The sequence below is a fragment of the Nesoenas mayeri genome (assembly GCF_963082525.1).
Source record: "Nesoenas mayeri genome assembly, chromosome: 2".
Classification (NCBI taxonomy): domain Eukaryota; kingdom Metazoa; phylum Chordata; class Aves; order Columbiformes; family Columbidae; genus Nesoenas; species Nesoenas mayeri.
Window position 1 is genome coordinate 140,601,151 of NC_137543.1, and position 13,139 is coordinate 140,614,289.

The window sequence follows — 13,139 nt, forward strand, 5'->3', positions numbered from 1 at the left end:
TACTGAGATGTAAGTGAGCCAAGTTTGAGCCTTTGTTTGGTCTACTCTAGATGGGCATGAGGCTTCTGCATCTTATATGAGTGTCCTTGCTTCTAGATAATCATCTGTTCTGGGAGGGAAAACTCTGTTTCATAATTTGCCAAGAGAAAAAATATGCAAAACGTCTTGGAAAACACATCCATGAAAGGTAGCAGTTCAGTGACATCCACACATTTTCCATCCACCCAGTGTCTTCAGGCACTCTAGGAGCTTTTCTGAATGATTTCTAACTTCTGAGGAAGCAGGACACGATGATTCTCTCAGTCCTACCAGCAAGTATATGCCTAAGTGACATAGCTTCCCTTAGCTTTTAAAACTTCAAGCCTTTCACAAGCAGGGTCATTGACCATGGTAGGAAACTGCTCTGTGTCTGTGAAGTAAGACCTGTTTTTTCATAGCTCAATAGTAGATATCAGGAAACAAAAGTGAAATGTGAAAGCCTTGGGGAAAAAGTGTTCTCCCTGATGAAAATGTGAGTCTAGAGACTGGTTGGTCAAATGTCTGCTACCAAAATTTTTTCTGATAGAAAATTGTGGGAGGAAGAGACAAAGGCCAATCCAAATAAACCAACGTCTACTGTTAAAACAGAAAATGCTTTCATTTTGAAATAATGTTTTAGTGCTTTTGGGGAGCTTTTGCTTGTTGCCACAGATTCCCTCTCATTTTTGAATAGTCACTTTCAGATACACCCAGTGAAATATCCAAGACGGAATAGCACAGCTCTACAGTCAGGCCCTGTATATATCCCACGGCCTTTATAAATTCATCTGTTTATCACCAGGTTAGATTAAGCAGTGATAGAAGGCTAAACAGTCGTAATGGGTAGTGCATCACGTGGGTTCAAAGCCTTGAAATGACAGGATTTGTAGCAGTTTCTACACAACCTGTGCTGCAAGGAGGGATGAACAATCCTCAAGAAATATACTAGTCTGCACTGGAAGAAAAGCTCTTCCTCACCCTAAACCTGAGAGATCAGTTAACATGCCTTAGTTTAATTAATTGCACAGATAATCCTAATTTGTGAAGAGTGTGGTGATGGTGGTGGTTATATTTTACATTACTTGTTTTTGTAATCTAAAGAAGAATTTATATTTTGGTAGTTGAAAATACATTTGTATGGTTAATTCAGTTTTCTCGAGGTAGTTCTCAATTCTTTTTAATTAAGAGAGGCAGAATTGTTACAGTTCTGACCAAGGTCCATTACCTCTCTTAGAGGTTTTTTTCGTTATTTTGCTTTTCTGGTCATTAAACTTTACTTTCAAGACAAGGAGAATGACAGCTCTGATGCTGTCCATGCTTTCACTTCCCCTTCACTTCCCACCCCTCCGCGATCCCAAAGGATATCAATTTCATTTGAATGTTCCTGGCTGCTTTTTTTTTTTTTTACTTATTATTTCAGTTGATTACTAAGCCCTATGATATTTCTCTCCTATTCCTTCTGGGAACAGGAAATAGACCATTCTCACAGCAGGGCTTTAAAGGGATGCTTCATTATGAAGTTAGGAAAACAATCACAAAACGCTGCACCACCAGGAGACTGGTTACTGTATTTTTACTGGTATTAGCCATCAGTGAACTACTGCTAAATTTTGCTAATTGTTGAAAATCCAAGTACACTTTCATTACGAGGTGATAGAATTTTTGACATTAGTAGTAATAACACTTCTCATTACTCACGGGGAGCACCATTGCTCATCATGCAGGTAAATGAGCAGGGGAGGATGAGCAGTGATGGAAGGAATGTGTGTGAAACTGTTTAACACTTTATTCCCTGCAGACCTGCCCGCCTGATCCCTCTGCCCAAAATAGGGCTACTCCAGCAAACAGCAGGAACAAAGGGTCTCTGTCTTTGCAGCTTCCCTAGTCCAGCTTGGCATGCTTTGTCGCCTCTTTAGTTCATCATTCTCCATATGGGCAAAAAAGCCCTACTGTTTAAGTGAATATACAGACACAGGTAGGTGTAGATCTCATCCACCACCTGCCCTGGGGTCTGGAATCAGCTTCTGACAGAGGTGAGGCAAGTGCCTAAAGACAGAAGAACCTGAAGCCACAGCAGCCTATTTTGCAAGAGGATGCCTGTATACCTCCAAGGTAGGTTGCCTTGAACCCACAGTCTTTTTTTAAAGTTTACATGGGTTTTACCTTATCTCATTTGCATTGTTTCACCAGTGTATCGCATGTAGAAACATGTATTTGTCATTAAAATCACCTAATTCATAGCAGGATCATTCTTACTTGGGCTGAGTAATGACTTACCCACCAGCTATTTAAGCAAACGATCTTCAGGATAGCGTGCCACTCAGAAAACATGCCTCATTCTCCCTGGAATTCATTCAAATTCTTCTGAGAACTGGAAAGTAATATTTTTTTTTTCCATTATTTCAATTTTTCTTTAAAATTTCCAGTGCTGTATTTGGGCCACAAGTGTTATGATTCCACAGGGCTTAAAAGAATCTCTTCAGTGATACCTGCTTCCAATAGAGACAATCCAGTATCAAAATATCTGCCTCATTTAGTGTAAGTGGCAGAGAGAACAAGTCCACATTCACCTTATTTAAAAATTAATATTTAGCATGTGGTGGTTTTGGTTTGGCAATGAGGTGTTAGAATAATTAGTATACCATCATACTCTTATGTTTTTCTATGTTTTCCCCTCCTTGTACTTTGTAACTGAATGTAACACGTCTATAGGTATCTTCTCCTACCCTCCTCCCCTGAGAAAACAACAAAATGGTATCTTTTTTTTTTTAACACAGGCTGAGGATTTGCTGCTGGCAGACAGTATCTGAGGAACCCTGCTACTGCACTGAAACCTAAGGGGAACCCTGCAGACAGGAATTTTCTCAGGTTTCATCCTCTTCTATGGTTCCCAGGGAAAAAAATTCTAAAGAGGACAAGATGCACAGTAAATTGTCTTCAGGCCATACTGCCATTTTTGAGGAATGTAAAAAAAGATGCACTCAGCTGCAGATCTTGGACCAAAAATCTTCAATGCGTGAAGGACAGGTATTCCCAGAGGGAGCTGTCCCTTCTGAGACTAGCCCAACCTCAGAGTTTTCTATAGAAGGGATGGATTTCTGGGAAGAATAATCCCAGTTCAGCAAGTAATTTTTTTTTCAAAAGGCTGGTGGTTTCATTAACATCTTGCAGGATCTGGCCGTGGGAAAACAAACATTATATCACAAGGGACCTGAAAGTTGTTTCCACATGATTTAATGTCTTGCAAAAATATTTGATTAACCATAGAAAAGGCATAGATTATTGCCTTGCATTAGGTGTTTGGTTTGTGGTGGCATTAGAATAACATGGGAGATGGCTGCAAAACATAGCTACAGACCCTTGTCTAAATATTTGCATTTCTGTGGTCATTCTGTGCATGAAATCAGACAACTGATAGAGGAACAGAATCAAACTCTGGAGACGGTTGTTACTTAGAAGCTGGATGAGTAATTTCCAAGGCTTAGGTTTATGTTCATATGAGATCTATGTTAGAATTAATTGCTAAATGAACATGGTGCTAGCTCCTCTGTCAGTAAAGGCAGTTTTGTAGTCCTACAGCTGATCACTTGGCTACTGATCCATTGAGGTGAGTGAAGAATACAAAGTTTTTCTAAAACATTTTATTATATTGCAACTCCTGACAGGTGTGTTCTCACCCATGCAAATCCCTCTCTAACTTTAGCAGTAAAACATCCAAAGACTAGTTTTTCTATGCCACTGCTTTCTCACTTGCATGTGTCAAGTAAATGTTAATGGCCCTTGCTGCTGTTAATGAATAAAGTGTAGAGTTTTTGACATGTCTCTGGGGAATGGAACACGCGGATTCTTTTCTTCCTTTAGCTAAGAAAGCTATAGATGTTGACTTTGATAGATAGATAGATAGGTGGGTAGATAGACAGATAGGTAGATAAAAAATAGCAGCAGAAGAATTCTAAATGGTTCTGCAGAAGTAATCTGACTTGACATTTTATAGCTCGTGCAGCCTCTTTTAGCTCAGTGACCTTTGCTGGAAAATTGAAATACTGTAGGTGGGGCCTGTTCCAGTACCACTGAGGGCAAATTAGAGCTTTCCTTTTACTTCATGTGTTTTTTGACTGAGGCCACATCTAGAGATATAAATGGGAATGCAGGACTTTGTCATCCTGACTTTATGAAGTGCATGACAGCCTAGAGCTATTAGCTTGACTCCAAAATTCTGACTATAAAAAAAATCCACCATGTCTAATGTTAGAGAGGGAAGCACCTTTGAGAAAGCACACATAGAGGAGAAACCAGAATGTCCTCTATGGATGTGCACTGAGATTCAACAAAATATGCATGGCCTTAGTTACCAAACTGAAGTTGAAATTCTCCTGTCTATAAAGGAAGGTCTTTGCAATTCTGAACATACAGATCCATAAATCCCTCCCTTGTTAAGGTTGATTTCTTCTCAAATGACTAAATAAAGAAGGATGTGTTCCTATGCTGATGCATAGTATATCAGTATCCGCAGGTTAGTATTACGCACTCTATATACTCATTCAGTAAAGTAAGGATAAGGTGTAAATGGAAGTCACTGTTCTCTGTTTAAGATATGTTATTCAGTAAAGTGAGACACAGCTGATCTGGACACTGTGCATTGACAAAGAATTGCTCTCATGAGACAGGTGAACCAAGCATGCTGTACTTTTCATAAAAATTGAAGAGCCCATGTCTGGCATGACAGACAGCTAGAAGTGCTGCTTTGGTTTCCACACCTTGGATATACAGTTCTGTCTATTGCTCCTACTTGCTGTTTTGTGGTGAGAGTCCGTGGGGCTTCTCTGTTGCCTCTACAATGCACCAAGCCAGCGCTTTGTCATGTAGACCTCTAACTGTGCATGAATCCCGCAAAAGAATCTAGAAAAGTGCAGGGCCTGTAATCTGGTGCAAAATATTTTAAATTACTTTTTCTGACATCTTTAACTACCAAAAAGATGCAGACATCTTTACTATTGCTCCAGAGCAGATTCAGTGACAGTCATGGCCTTTGATGACTGAGTGCTGGTGATACAGTCGTGTCTGCTGTTGGTGACTTACATGCTTTTCTAAAGGCTCTTAATTTCCATGGAAACTGAAGAGAATCAAGGTAGTAAGGATTATATAATTAAAATTTCCATGTATTCATTAAGGAAAGACATTATTGTAACTAAATTGAACGCACTTGTTCAATGCAAGAAGTTTTTAGTTTGTATTATTGGCATCAATATTACATCCTCATGCAAATCCTGAAAGCAAAACTCACAGTGACATTGTATGTCTTGTTTAAACACTCCAGAATGACAAAGTTTGCCTAAGTTGAATTTGCAGCTTCTTTTGCCACCTCTGAGGTAGCCAAAGACCTGTTTGAACAGCAGCTGATCTTAGTAGAGAAATTTTTTCTCTGTCCACATACCACTGTCCTTGCCTCTCACCATACATAATATTTCCCTTTATCATCTGGTGTAACTGCTCAGATTACTGCTTTCTAACCTCCTGTAAAATGCCCTGAATAACTTTACAACTAGACTTTCTTAGTGGTTTTGGTTTTTTTTTTCCTTAAAAATACTCAAAAGCCATCCAACCTGAAATGAGTTTGGCAAAAATATAGAGAGTAATCATATGGAAAATTATACTAGCAGACCTTAGGGCTGGAAAATGCTGTTGACACTGTAGAGATAGTAACAAATGGTTAGGAGGTGGAGGGAGGAATGGACCTCCAAGTGCTACCCTGTATAACCTGAATTTTCCATGGTCAGCACAGTTTATTATCCGTGTCCTCAGAAAACTTCTCCCTCAGCAATGCCTCTAGAGGAATTAGCATAAATTAGCATGTTCCTTTAGATATATTCCTGTCTCAAAAGTGAATTTAACACTTGCAAAAGGACATGGATAGACAGCTTTTGGACACAAGACTATTCATTTCTGAAAGAAATACAGGATCCATGAATCAGAGGTGCCAGCTTCTTGCTCTCCTAAGAAATCACACTGTGGAAGAGAAGTCAGCCCCACGGGTGGGAGGGAATGTCCCTTCTTGCCCACCAAGACCTGTTCCTATGCTGACACCTTCATTAATAAAAGTGAAGCATTGCTCACTGCACCACGGCTGCAGCTGTCAATTATCACCAAAGATATTCTTCCTGCTGCTGAATAGAGAAAGAATAGTGTGATAGTTGATTCAGGATTACAATTCCTCCTTTATATACTAGTAGTAGCATAATTTTCTGAGTTACTAGCAAGAGAATAAGTTTAATCCATTTTAGCAAAGCCTAAAATATTACCAACACCAGCCATAAAAATTCACAGGAGAGAAAGAGAATGAAGAATTATTCCTTTCAGCTTTTCTTTCAGTGTCTTCAATTTCTGGCATTGTTGTGCTTGTAGAAATCTGTAAAATTGAATCTTGTTCCTTAGCTCTGGCTTGCCCACAGAGATGATCGCCTTGTCCATAGAATGTATGCTTTGCTTTTCAAATAGTAGTTGCCAGTAGATAACTTTTCCCACCCCCTCTTATAAGTGATTTTTTAAAATTTTTGTCTAATCACTTCTACCAAAACTTTATAGTCACATCAAAGGCTTTGGTGAAAACATGTTTTTTTATCTTGCAACAGCATATAACTTGATATCCAGTTACGTGGAAAACCACACATTTTACATGCAAACCTTATATAGGATCACAGTTTCCTTAGGTGGTCAGGCTTGAAGCTTCTTCTACAGTGGGCTTTTTACTGCTTGACTTCGAGATTTTCTCATCAGAAGTTATTAAAAGGTGTGGAAAATTGCACAGCGAAATGTCTGTCTTGGGTAATTATCTGGTTGTCATATCACCTGAGCTTATAAGCACTTTACAGCCTTCAAAGTGTTGATCTTTACAACACCCCTGTACGAGAGTGAAGTATTATAGTGCCATTTTAGAGGTGAGGGGATGAGGAAGAGGCATTCAGCATCTCTGCTGAGGGGGGACATTGCTCCACAGCGTGCCCCTGTGTCCCCGGCAGCCTGGCTGGAGTGCAGTACACTTTTGGTCCAGGAAGAGAAATGGGGTTTTCTTCCCGCAAAACGGGAGGAGCTGGTGTACTTTAATTCTTACCTTGGTATAGGCCTGGGATCTGGCCAGCATGAGTGCCTGAGAACTCTGCAGTAATCCCATGTTTACCAATTTACATGTAGCTGAGACTTGCTGAAGATGATACAGGAAATCTGAAGAAGACTATGTAGAACATGGTCTATGGGCATGTGATTCAGACTGAGATTCACTACAGTATCCCAAATGCCTTTGTGGAACTGACAGATACAATACAGGGTCTGCAAGAAACCTGCTTTTTTCTGCAGCAGCAGTTGGAGGCAAGTATCAAAAATGAGTATAGATATTTAGCAAATGCATCCTAGCCTAAGATTCGGTTAAGTCTAGTTGGGAAGCTTTGAGAGGTTTAGGAATAGCTATGATTTTTTTTTAATAGCATGATAGCATTGAGACTGCCTGTCCTGTTACTTTAAATGATGTTCCAGCAGAGCATTTAATGAGGAATAAAAAAGCAGTTTTCAATTTAAATGTATTAATAGAACCTGCTTTATTACTGTAAACACTTTGGAGGGAGATATGAACCTTGACTGACATCTTCAAGTGTATGGCATGTGTTTTGCATATTTAGCAACAAACTTCACAAAATCATGGAGCAGGCCAGATCAGAAGGGACCTACCATTTGTGAGAAGGGAAGCCTAGATGACATTATCTAACACCTTGTCCAAGTGCATCTGAAATACCTCCAGTGATGCGGACTCTACCACATCCCTGGGGAGGTTGTTCCAGTGAATGATTGTTCTTAATGCAAAAAAACCCTCTTGCTTATATTGAGATGAAATGTCTCCTGGTGCAGCTTGGACCTTTGTCTTCTCCATGTGGCCCCTTGTGAAGAGAGAGCCTCCATCCTTTTTGTAGCCACCCTTTAAGTAGTGGAATACTGTGCTGTGTTCCCCTCTGAGCCCTTTCTTCTGCAGGCAGAGAAGACCTATTGCCTTCAGTGCTTCCTCATCGGGCAGGTTCTCCATCCCTTTGATCTTCTTCATGGCCCTCCTTTAGACCCTCTCCAGTGTGTCTGCAGCTTTCTTGAATTAGGCAGAATGCTTCAAGTGCAGTGTGACAAGCACTGGGTAGAGTGAGTTGATCACATCTCTGTCCCTGCTAGGGATGCCGCTGTGGATGCATCCCAGGATCCAATTTGCCTTTGTTGCTGGAGCCTGGCCCTGCTGACTCATGTTCAGCTTGTTGTCCACCGGGACCCCCGGGTCCCTTTCATCAAGGCTGATCCCAGCCACACACATCCTGGCCTCTGCTGGGTGCTTTGTTTGTTTCATACCAGATGCAGGACTTTGCACTTGTCTTTGTTAACTTCATACTGCTCTTGCCAGCCTGCTTTTCCACCCTGTCCAGTCAATTCATTCAGCAATAAACTACTTATTCACCAGGCTGTTGGTGAGTTCCTTACAAAGATGAATCCATGTATTTTGTGAAGGCAGAAAAATGCACTCTATTATCTACTGCTTGAATCCTTCCATTTATCTCTGCAATTCACTCAGGGCTTCAGGACATGGTTTTGATAAATAATTAAGAGCTAACCCTGGAAATGCTTTGTGTGTGGAGCTGCCATTGAAACCAATGAGTGTTCTGAGCATGGGGAACATGCCCTAGTGAGCCCTTAATCTTGCAGTAAACCAGAGAGGCATTTGGTTTGCAACTGAGCGTTTGGTGGAATAATGAGAGAATGCATACCAAATTTTTATTTTTCAACTTTCTTTGCAATGAGGAAGAAGACTGCCTTGTTTATACACATCCCCAATGCAATGTAGAGAAACAATAGTGGACTTCTGGAGATACCATTTTCCTTAGTTTATAAACAAGTCACTGTAGACTGTTATCAATTTTTCATCAATTAGTGCACAAAAAACAAATAACAGCCATTAAAATGTTTATAATCATCATTATATTATCCTATGATTCTGTAAGTCTTCTTACATGTATATAAGTAGTCAGAGTAACTATGATTTTCTCTCTCAGTAAAAATGCTAGAGATAAAACTGCAAGCAATTCAAGGCTAGTTCTTAAGTATAAGTGACTAAGGTAACTAATGAAAAACAAACATGATGGATGGCATAATAACATATAAGATAAAGCTTATTGAGAAAAGCTGGTGTTCTGAAAATTCTGTATGAAAAAATTGTTTTGCATTGCCAATGTCTGAATAATTTCTTTGAAATTGCTAGCTATTTTATCATCATTATTATAATATTTTTTAAAACAAAATAGTAGCTGAGCTTAAAGATCGAAACCATAAATAGATGAGACCTTCCTTTACATATACTGTCTGCATTTGAAATGAAGTTTTTTAGTTCCTTTTTGAAATGGAAGTTTGAGTTAATCTCTCTCTTTTTTTTTTTTTTTTTTTTTTTTTTTAATACTGCTTATTTACAAAGCAAAAGATTCTTTGTGTCTCAGTGGGCTGAAAAGCAGATTATTAAAAAGCCAGGTATATACTGTCCTAAATTGAAGTGCTGCCTTGACTTGCCATTTTTTAAATGTGCTGTGGAGAGCTCTTCATATTTTATTTTCTCATCAGATAAAAGCTGCAATACTGTGTGCAGCCCATCCTCAGCAGTTAAAACACGCTGTGCTGCTTTGAGCCCAGCAGCCCATCCCTGCAGATGCGGTGGCTGCAGCCACGTGATGCACGTCTGGGTCCACAGCCACTGCCGGATGAACCAGTGTCTGATTCTGAGCTCTGTGAAGTGATGTGCCAGGGGCTGTTATTTGGTTATTTTTTTGTTTGTTTGCTTGTTTAAGACCACAGCGTGGCCCACTGGGAACAGTTATTCCCTGTGCTGGGTCTGCCTGCCATGGAATAGCAAACTGATCCCAGGGATATGTCCTGACCTTGTGCCACACACCTGGACAGGACTGCAGCAAAGTCACCCCAGCTCCTCACTCTCCCTCACTCCTCAGGGGAAACATGGCACAGCTGCATGACCATTTGAACTCTGGAGTCTAAACTGACTGGTTAACGGTATTTTTAAAACTCTGTTTACCTTCCTTTCCCCTATCTTTCCAATTAGTGCTGTGGAAAGCTTGTCAGGTCATGAAATGCAGTAGAATTAAATACTATGATATATACATGAATTCTTGTATGAATTCCCTCTTTTTAAATCACTGCAACCACACTGCTATAAAAATGAATCTGTTTTGTAAATATTGGTAAAACTGCATTTCTAATATTATAAATAGAATTTTAGTTGGACAAATCAAATGAAATGCCCCTGTATGAATAAAATTTATTTTCACATAACACAGTATTTGAGGTTAACTTTCAAGTAACAGCCTTTTGAAAATCTCTTTAACTTCAAAGAGAGAGCAGCAGAAGTCAAATCCAGAACACATTTTTCCTCTAAACTGTGAGGATAGTATGCAGATTGCATTCATCAAATGATTTGCATTGCTGTATGGCTTAATTTTCTCACTCACTTCGAGATCTGTGCATGGTTCTGATCTGATCTTTGAGAACTTATGGACATCATACTTCCAGTCATTCAGCCAAGGGAAATGGGCTTAGCAGAGAACTTGACAAAGCTCATCACACTGGACAGGAGAGGTATGAAGATGATTACCGTCTTCTGATCTCATTGCTTCCCTTGCACAGGACAAGTACTTGAAGGTTGCTTTAAACTGAGACAACCAGTGGGATGTGGGGAAGGATTTTCTGGGGGAACTTTTTCTCCAAACTGGAGGTAAGATAGGAACAAAAGAGGTAGGACCGGGTCTTTGCTGTGGAAACATTTCTCACCTGAAGACAACCAACACTGGCCAGATTTATCAGATGTAAAATTAGGATAACTGGGTAGGTTGGCACAACACACAGTTCAATTCCAGAGCCAGAGCCAAGGAACATGGATAAACCAATACGCTCTTTGGTGACTGGCCTTAATTTATCTTCTTCCCTTCCCTGTGGGTTTTATAACTAAGGGACATGATGCTTTCTGTTGAAAATAAGCAAAAAGACTTTGGAAATACTGTTTCTCAGAAGGCTGTGGGGCTCCTTTTCCTCTGCCAGCTTTCTCTCCCTGGCCTTATTCCTCAAAGATTTTAGCCTGGATATTTGTGACCCAGGATGTGCTAGAAAATAAGCCAAGCAAAACACAACTAGGCAAAGCTTACAACTGAAGAATGAGAAGGTGTGAGAAAATTATAAATCCCATGAAAATCATGTAAACATTGAAACTTTTAGTGAGAGCTAACAAAAACTTTTTATCAGTGGTAATAACACTACTGCTGCCTAAGCTGAAATCAGAGAAGCAACTTCACTTTGTGTTATATTAGTGTTGCTTTTGAATCAGCAAGAAGATAAAGGTCTGATTTTTGCACTGAAATGGGCTGTTAACAGAGTGGGAGAATATCAGTTACAGACCCCCTTGACGTTAGTGGAATAACTTCTGTGCTATACACAGTAAGCTACTGGCAAGAAGAAATCTGTGCAGAGAAGGAATCAGTGCTTCTGATTTTAGCTTGATGAAGGCCTCTATTCTATCTGCTGAACGAAAAACCTTCTGACTTTAAAAGCCCTGAACAATACTTCTGTTTTGGATTTGTTGAAAACTCACATTAAGAATTGAAAGTGTCTTTCAAATTTTAAAAGATTCTTCTGAAATAAGAATCCTAAAAAATAAAATAGAGGTTACACCATACTTCTCCAAAAGGACACAGGAGAATTTGTTTCTCTTTTTTAAAACAAGGAGGTGCCAGAGGGCTGTGGTCTTACTGATATGATATCAATACTATTATTTGGTTTATTAGACATGTTTTTTACACAAGAATTATGATGTGATGTTAGCAAAAATAAATTAATTACTGGGTTTATGAGTTTAGATTGTTAAGTCTGGTGATGAAGGAGTTCTAGTTCTGATCAGACAGCTCTATCTCAAGGATATCTGGGAAAAGACTGACAATCCCATCAATTGTCTTAACTGCAGCATCCTCATCTGATGCATCCAACCATGTGCTCAGAATGACCTTTGATGGCATAAGGAGAACTGAAATATTGTGTGCATGCAAATCACTCAACAGCTTAATGCTTGTCATCAAGTGCATAGTGTCGATTCTATACAGGGGATATTGCATGCATTGCATGCTTACTTGCACACACATTACTGTATTATTGATACACCCGGGTACAGCTTTCATTACTTGTGTTCTTACAAAATCCTAGGCAAACAACATTAACTGTTCTTCAGTATCCACTCCTCTTAGGTCCTTTTTTACCATACTCCTCAAGTACCCTCTTTGGTGTGTAGGTCTTAAAAGATGTGATCATGTGTAAAAAAGTGCATGACATTAGTATGGTATTGCTGTCATAGAGACTGGGCCCTCTTTAGACTTTTTTAGTCACTTTTAAAGACTGAATTTAATAACCTTGAAATACATTGAGAGTTTTGAAATCTGAGGACTTCTGTTTTTCTGCTGGAATAGGTGTAGAGCAAACAGAGAACATTAATTTCTATGCACAGTATCTACCATATGCTTCAGCCTTGAGTTTTTGTGGGCCTTTTGGAGACAGAGTGGTAATTCAGTCTCCATGTCCATTGATGCTGTGGCTTTCCTGCACCAGTTGTCCAAAGGAGTGCTGCTTCATCCCACCTGAAATGAATATACTGTGTTAAGGGTAGGGCATGCCATTTATCGTGGCTGTCACTTTAAACTATTTTTGGATGGAACCAGCCATAAACAGAAATCAATACCTTCATTCAGGAGGAAATATCTAGTATTTAACCTGTTTTGTTGAGAGAAAAAAATTATTAAAATTTTAGAATTGGACCAAAAAATCTTTGTGATGGTACATTGTTTTCACAATGTTGCCATTAAAAAAATTAAAAAATTCCCGAACAGAAATTTTATGTTCGGCTGAAAATCATCAAACAGCCCAGTTTTCAGCCAGCTGAAAATCAAACTTGAACACCACTGTGCCTGAATGTGACCTCCTGACATTTGAAACTGGATTTCTGGATGCTTTTTCTTTCTCTAATCAAGTAATGTAGGTCAACAATAATGTGAATGCTGGGC